Raw genomic sequence first — 8,667 nt, forward strand, 5'->3', positions numbered from 1 at the left:
TTTTTTCTCCTTACCTATTCTTTATATCATTGACACTTTGCATGTCATTTTTTTCATTATTGTCAAAAATCTGGGCAGTGCATAAACAAATATACTGAATTTATAGTGTTTTTCAAGACTGTCATCTACCATCTACATTATATGCTTTGTTCCTTTTATAAAATTCTTTTTTTTCCTTTTTTCCTCTTCTAAATGGATAGGCTCATGAAGATAGCTCCAAGTTTTAATATTTGGTATAAAGTCCATGGTCCGATGTCTCATGTTTTATGGAGAAGTTTTTAATTATTGTGATTGACCTTTTTGTATGAAATTTAATTCTGCATTTTCAAAAGCTTCACAGAATTTAAACCCTGTTAAATATTTATATATAATTTCGGTACAACTGCATATGCATCAAAATCTTTAAAATATAATAAAATTTTAAGTTAATTTATTCAAAACATGAATATTCATGAAATAATTTATTCATGAAACAAACATATTTACACATAAAACAGTCAAAAGTTAAGAAGTGTATTTTAAAACTCTTTTAGCACTTCTACTTAACATTGAGACCTACATTATTTCTCTATCAACTGTCATTTTCATACTCATCAGTTTCTGAATAACCTCTCCTTCACTATATTTTGGTGGTCCTTTCTCTGAGTTAACAATAATAATTTAGGGACAAAATAATCTTTGTTCAGTGTAAGTAAAGGTGACAGATGGATTAAATTTTCTTAAATAAGTGGAGCAAATAATTTACATTATTCTTTCTACACAGAACTATGTATAATTTCAAAAAATACATATAAATATAATATTATTTACATGCATATTTAAATATATTCTATACTTGTTTGCATACTATATTTCTGATAATTATTTGAGTAGAATTTTTAACACTTTTCTAATGTTGTATTTATGTATTATTTGAATATTTTCTTATAATTTTATATATCCTACCTTTCTGCAGTGACCTATTATAAATTAATACATGCTTAAAATGTGAGAAAAATACAGTTTTACAAAGCTAATGAGGCATTATAATTTTAAAGTGAAACTAAATTCACTATTTAAATTATATTTAAAAATATTTCTGCTTTGACATTAACTGACAATTTAACTTTTTTGGTTGTTCAAAACATTACAAAGCTCATGACATATCATCTTTCATACATTTGATTCAAGTGGGTTTTGAACTCCCATTTTCACCCCAAATACAAATTGCAGAATCACATCGGTTACACATCCACATTTTTACATAATGCCATATTAGTGACTGTTGCATTCTGCTACCTTTCCTATCCCTTACTATCCCCCCTCCCCTCCCCTCCCATCTTCCCTCTATACCCCATCTGCTGTTGTTCAGTTCTCTCCCTTGTTTCCCCCCCTTCCCCTCACAACCTCTTATATGTAATTTTGTGTAACAATGAGGGTCTCCTTCCATTTCCATACAATTTCCCTTCTCTCTCCCTTTCCCTCCCACCACTCATCTCTGTTTAATGTTAATCTTTTCCTCATGTTCTTCCTCCCTGCTCTGTTCTTAGTTGTTCTCCTTACATCAAAGAAGACATTTGGCATTTGTTTTTTAAGGATTTGCTAGCTTCACTTAGCATAATCTGCACTAATGCCATCCATTTCCCTGCAAATTCCATGATTTTGTCATTTTTTAGTGCTGTGTAATACTCCATTGTGTATAAATGCCACATTTTTTTTATCCATTCATCTACTGAAGGGCACCTAGTTTGGTTCCACAGTCTAGCTATTGTGAATTGTGCTGCTACGATCATTGATGTGACAGTATCCCTATAGTATGCTCTTTTAAGGTCCTCAGGGAATAGTCCGAGAAGGGCGATAGCTGGGTCAAATGGTGGTTCCATTCCCAGCTTTCCCAGGAATCTCCATACTGCTTTCCAAATTGGCCGCACCAATTTGCAGTCCCACCAGCAATGTACAAGTGTACCCTTTTCCCCACATCCTCGCCAGCACTTGTTGTTGTTTGACTTCATAATGGCTGCCAATCTTACTGGAGTGAGATGGTATCTTAGGGTGGTTTTGATTTGCATTTCTCTGACTGCTAGAGATGGTGAGCATTTTTTCATGTACTTGTTGATTGATTGTATGTGCTCCTCTGAGAAGTCTCTGTTCAGGTCCTTGGCCCATTTGTTGATTGTGTTATTTGTTTTCTTACTGTTTAATTTTTTGAGTTCTTTGTATATTCTGGATATTAGGGCTCTATCTGAAGTGTGAGTAGTAAAAAATTGTTCCCAGGATGTAGGCTCTCTATTTACCTCTCTTATTCTTTCTCTTGCTGAGAAAAAACTTTTTAGTTTAAGTAGTCCCATTTGTTTATTCTTGTTATTAATTCTTGGGCTATGGGCATCCTATTAAGGAATTTGGAGCCCGACTCCACAATATGTAGATCGGAGACAATTTTTTCTTCTATCAGATGCAGAGTCTCTGATTTGATATCAAGCTCTTTGATTCATTTTGAGTTAACTTTTGTGCATGGTGAGATGCCGCAGTCTGGCTGGGCACAAATGCCGCAGTCTGGCTGGGCACACAATCATGAGCCACCACACAGCTTGTAGATTCAAACAGCAACTCTTTATTCCCGAACTCACACCAGCCGTCTACAATCACGTTCTGGGGAAATCCACGTTCTCTTCCCAAATCCACCTTCTCTCCCAAATTCACCTCCACTGGGCTTCTATCTCCAAAATATATTGTCTGAATCCCATGAGAACTCAAGGGGAACTCAGGCAGCAGGATACGCCCTATTCCCAGCAGGAATAATCTTAAACCTTAAACCTGGAACCTAAACCGGGAACGCCCTAAACACGATTATCTTAAAACCGGGAACACCCTAATCTGCCTTGGTCCTTGAGCAAGGTCACTTACATTCAATGTCACTGCAACATGTCAGCAACATGGGGTACGCTGGCAAGGAAATTGTCATACCTACTTGGCTAATGGCTCCCAGCATCTCCCCCCTTCTGATTAATTAAACAACAAGCAATGTGGCTTAAGGACCGTGCCTGGTAGGTTGTCCAATTCAACATATGGTTCTTACCCGTCATGGGAAAAACTGACCTTTAGGCGTCAGCCTCCTGTCTTAGGTTGATACCACTGCAATTGAATCATACCCGTCACTGACTACCGGTCCAGCATACAGCCATACTTGTGGATAGGTCTATGCACCAGTGGGGGGGTGAGGTTCTTTGCCTCACCTCTGTTGGCCCCCAAATTTGGCCTTGGTGCCAGTGGGGGAGTGAGGTTAATGTGGCTTATGGACCGTGCCTGGTAGGTTGTCCAATTCAACATATGGTTCTTACCCGTCATCGGAAAACTGACCTTTAGGCGTCAGCCTCCTGTCTTAGGTTGATACCACTGCAATTGGATCATACCCATCACTGACTACCGGTCCAGCATAAGCCATTGGCCCCCAAATTTTAGACCATCACTAGCAGAAGGGAGGAGGATACAGAAATGCAACGACACCAAGCCAATTGACGGCTCCTTGGGAAAAATTGCATCACTGGTGACACCATCAGCAAAGATATGTCAGCACTACCACAATTAACATGGGGTGCGCTGGCAAGGAAATAAAAATTGCATCACTAGTGACACCATCAGCAAAGATATGCCAGCATTACCACAATTCGCTGCACCAAACGATAGTTACATAGTCCAGGCAAGTTCTGCAAGCAGTTCAAAGCAGAGGAATCTATCAATATGTCCATTTCCTCCCAAAATCCGTTTCCTCCCCAAAGTAAGTTGACTCTTTGATTGAGCATTACTTGTTGAGTTCTTCACCGGCACTGGGATGGAGATAGGAATTCTGGCAATGATGCTAAAGAGACATTATCCTGAAAATAATTATTAAATATAATGAAAAGGAAAGGTGAAAGTAAACAAACAGATCTGTTAACCTACTTTAAAAACAATCCTTAACAGCCTTTTACCTAATTTAAACTAGTAAACAAACAGATCTGTTAACCACCTTTAAAAACAATCCTTAACAGCTGTTTACCTAATTTAAATTAAACCATTTAAATCACGTGAATAAAAAAAATAATAATAATTCGGATGCATTTTTTCATGAGCGCTCCTCATATAAGAAATATGGACATATGCACATACAGACATACAACACAAAACACAAGAGTGTACACAAACATACAACACATAAGAAAATAGTAAAGGCCTTGTAGCTTTACCTGGGTGAAATCTCCATTGCAATGTTTAAAAACTCCACAGTCAAAAAATAAAACTGATCAGAAAAACATTAACCTAGGTTTGTATGAGCTCAAAAAATAAAAATAGAACCTTATGATGTGGAAAAATGCAATAATAAAATAGCTATTGAAAAAAGCATCCTGGTTAATCACTGTCGCAGATGTAAGAATGGCCAAGCTGGAGTTCTGGATATCAGCTGTTATGGATTTGAGTCAAATCATCTTCTTTTCGATCTGTAGAAACTGTTTTAGTTAATCTCTCTGGAATCCAAATCGGCTGTTCTCCCTGTGGAAACACACAAACAAAACCCCGACTCCAGACAATCACTGGGTCAGGACCTTTCCATTGTCCTGTTAAAATATCTTTCCAAAGTACCTTAGGCTTATGTACATTTTTTGGATACATATGTCTTTCCGCAGCACTAAGTCCTTATGAATCCAAATTTAAAAAGTTTAGTGTAAAAGCGTTATTTTAAGTTTATCTTTGGGGGATATATACCCCCTTCCAATTCCCTCTTTTTGCTTTAGTAAGTATGTCTGTATCTAATAGTTGTCTTAGCTTTTTGCATTTTCTATCTGTAATACCTTACTTGATATTTTCAACCATTTTTTATCTTATTTCTATCTTCTAGTTTTTTTTTTTCCCTAAGGTTTGTATATTTACCCTTAGTTGCTTATTTTCCTCCTAGTTTTTTTTTTTTCTTCCTATTTTGTGGGTTTAAAATTCTTGTCTTCCTACATTTTTTTTATCTTTCTACATCTTCTTTATCTTTTTTCTTTTTAACTTTCTATACTTCTGTCTTTAAAGTTTTTCACTTTAAATTTTTAATCTTCTTTATCTAAATATCTTTTATCCTATTATCTTCCCATTTTTTTAAAGTAATGCCTTTAAGATTAACTAGGCTTCGAATGATATAATAAAGCAATCTTTTTTCCGCCATGAAGGTATCTCGACCACCTTCAATTTAACCTTTTAATTATCATCTATACTGTACTTTTAAATGTACTTTTTCACCACCTACAACTTCACTCTTTTAAACGAGGCTTAGATTTTGTTTAAATCGCTTTAATGTTAGTTTACATGGCTGCCCTTCAACCAAAGGCTTTTTTTTTTTAAACTCCATTGAGAAGCTTTGTCTCAATCTGCCATGTACAAATACCTTTTTCTTCTTTCTTCCTTTCTCAAGCTTTTAAAGTAAGTCTAGTTTCCTCAAAATCTTTTTAAATGGCATTTTACAACTTTTTACTTTACCACACAGAGATTATCTCATCTAGAAACATTTCTTTTTCCTTTAACCTTTTATATTAATATATTTCCACGTCTTGAATCTTTTTTTTTTTTATTTATTTTTTTTTTAAATATTTATTTATTTATTTTAATTCTCGGCGGACACAACATCTTTGTTTGTATGTGGTGCTGAGGATCGAACCCGGGCCGCTCGCATGCCAGGCGAGCGCGCTACCGCTTGAGCCACACCCCCAGCCCCTTGAATCTTTTTCTCTATTTTTTAACCGTTAACCCTTTTTATAAATTCACATTTTGAAACAACTCTTATAAAATTTCTGATTTAGACAAATTACTCCACTTTAATAAGATGAAAGACTTTCATGTTTTTTATGATACTATAATACTATAATTGAAACCCAACTGAAAATTTTTCTACTCTTTGTATATAAATTACACATGATAGAATCTTAACACTTAGTAACCTTGTTTTAGCAAAGACACAGACCAAAGCAATATTAAACGTTTTTTCCATTCACCAATTTATGAAAACACACATGCTTAAATATATTACCTTATGTAACTTAATAAGTAAAGAGTGGTTGATGTTTCAACATTTTAGCTTTGTAAATTAATCAGAACTTTGTAGAAACCAAGATCTTAGACAAGTGTAGCAAACAGAACTAGCCATCTCTTTCTTGTTGAAGAAAAATCCTTCTACAGGATACCATGATGGTCCCATTGATATACTTAATAACTTGTCTTTAAAAGGCCATGTGCTACATTTTTGTATTGTATCAACATATGCCCTAACTGTTGTTGGTCTTACTGGGGTGCCTCCTTCCTCTAACAATTTCTCTTGCTCGGAGGCAAACAACTTCAAACCTTGAGTCAACCATTTTCCCCAGTTTGCCTGAGAAAGTTCTAGGAACAGGCAACTTGAAATAAAAACAAAATAAATCAAAACAGGAACACATTGTTTTTTGAATTGATCACCCATTCTCTCGCCTTCCCTCAGGGGTGAGCAATTTCACTTACCTCCAAGCTTTAGAAGTTCCCCGCACAGGCCGCCAAATGCCGCAGTCTGGCTGGGCACAAATGCCGCAGTCTGGCTGGGCACACAATCACGAGCCACCACACAGCTTGTAGATTCAAACAGCAACTCTTTATTCCCGAACTCACACCAGCCGTCTACAATCACGTTCTGGGGAAATCCACGTTCTCTTCCCAAATCCACGTTCTCTGGGCTTCTATCTCCAAAATATACTGTCTAAATCCCGTGAGAACTCAAGGGGAACTCAGGCAGCAGGATACACCCTATTCCCAGCAGGAATAATCTTAAACCTTAAACCTGGAACCTAAACCGGGAACGCCCTAAACACGATTATCTTAAAACCGGGAACACCCTAATCTGCCTTGGTCCTTGAGCAAGGTCACTTACATTCAATGTCACTGCAACATGTCAGCAACATGGGGTACGCTGGCAAGGAAATTGTCATACCTACTTGGCTAATGGCTCCCAGCAGTGAGAGAAAGGGGTTCAGCTTCACTTTGTTGCATATGGATTTCCAGTTTTCCCAGCACCATTTGTTGAAGATGCTATCCTTCCTCCATTGCATGCTTTTAGCCCCTTTATCAAATATAAGAAAGTTGTAATTTTGTGGATTGGTCTCTGTGTCCTCTATTCTGTACCATTGGTCCACCCGCCTGTTTTGGTACCAGTACCATGCTGTTTTTGTTACTATTGCTCTGTAGTATAGTTTGAAATCTGGTATCGCTATACTGCCTGACTCACACTTCCTGCTTAGAATTGCTTTTACTATTCTGGGTCTTTTGCTTTTCCATATGAATTTCATGATTGCTTTATATATTTCTACAAGAAATGCCGTTGGGATTTTGATTGGCATCGCATTAAACCTGTAGAGAACTTTGGGTAATATCGTCATTTTGGTGATGTTAGTTCTGCCTATCCATGAACAGGGTATATTTTTCCATCTTCTAAGATCTTCTTCTATTTCTCTCTTTAGGGTTCTGTAGTTTTCATTGTATAAATCTTTCACCTATATTGTTAGGTTGATTCCCAAGGTTTTTTTTTTTTTTTTTTTTTTTGAGGATATTGTGAATGGAGTGGTTTTCCTCATTTCCATTTCAGAAGTTTTGTTGCTGATATACTGGAATGCCTTTGATTTATGAGTGTTGATTTTATATCCTGCTACTTTGCTGAATTCATTTATTAGTTCTAGTAGTTTCTTTGTAGACCCTTTTGGGTCTTCTAGGTATAGAATCATATCATCCGCAAATATTGATAATTTAAGTTCATTCTTTTCCAATTTTTATGCCTTTAATTTCTTTTGTCTGACTAATTGCTATGGCAGTATTTCAAGAATTAAATTGAATAGAAGTGGTGAGAGAGGGCATCCCTGTCTTGTTCCAACTTTTAGAGGGAATGCCTTCAGTTTTTCTCCATTTAGAATGATGCTAGCCTGAGGCTTAGCATATATAGCTTTTATAATGTTGAGGTAAGTTCCTGTTATCCCTAGTTTTTCTAGTGTTTTGAACATAAAGGGATGCTGTACTTTGGTGAATGCTTTTTCTGCATCTATCGAGATGATCATATGGTTCTTATCTTTAAGTCTATTGATGTGGTGAATAACATTTATTGATTTCTGTATATTGAACCAGCCTTGCATCCCAGGGATGAATCCTACTTGATCATGGTGCACAATGTTTTTGATATGCTTTTGTATTCGATTCTCCAGGATTTTATTGAGAATTTTTGCATCCAACTTCATTAGAGATATTGGTCTGTAGTTTTCTTTCTTTGAAGTGTCTTTGTCTGGTTTCGGGATCAGGGTGATGTTGGCCTCATAGAATGAATTTAGAAGAGCTCCTTCTTTTTCTATTTCTTGAAATAGCTTGAAAAGTATCGGTATTAATTCTTCCAAGGAAGAATTTGTAGAAGATTTTGTAAAACTCTGCTGTATACAAATCTGGCCCAGGGCTTTTCTTGGTTGGTAGTCTTTTGATGGCTTCTTCTGTTTCTTCCTTTGTTATTGGTCTGTTTAAATTGTTTTTGTCTTCCTGACTCAATCTGGGCAGATCATATGACTTAAGAAATTTATCAACATCTTCACTATCTTCTATTTTATTGGAATATAGGGTTTCAAAATACTTTCTAAATGTCTTCCGTATTTCTGTAGTGTCCGTTGTGATATTGTCTTT

At 36.2% G+C, this 8,667-nt stretch overlaps 1 long non-coding RNA gene across 1 annotated transcript; it reads right to left on the reverse strand.

Annotated features, from left to right (window-relative positions):
* Nucleotides 1-2,567: 2,567 nt before the first annotated feature.
* Nucleotides 2,568-4,566, reverse strand: LOC131423197 (uncharacterized). The gene is made up of 2 exons (XR_009224295.1): nucleotides 4,203-4,566; nucleotides 2,568-3,851 (listed from the first exon to the last, which is right to left on the reverse strand). It is a non-coding gene; the product is annotated as an uncharacterized LOC131423197 (long non-coding RNA).
* Between the last annotated feature and the right edge of the window lie 4,101 nt (nucleotides 4,567-8,667).

This window comes from Marmota monax, unplaced genomic scaffold (genome assembly GCF_021218885.2).
Source record: "Marmota monax isolate L192 unplaced genomic scaffold, Marmota_monax_Labrador192_F-V1.1 WCK01_AAM20220418_F8-fsc00241, whole genome shotgun sequence".
Lineage (NCBI taxonomy): Eukaryota > Metazoa > Chordata > Mammalia > Rodentia > Sciuridae > Marmota > Marmota monax.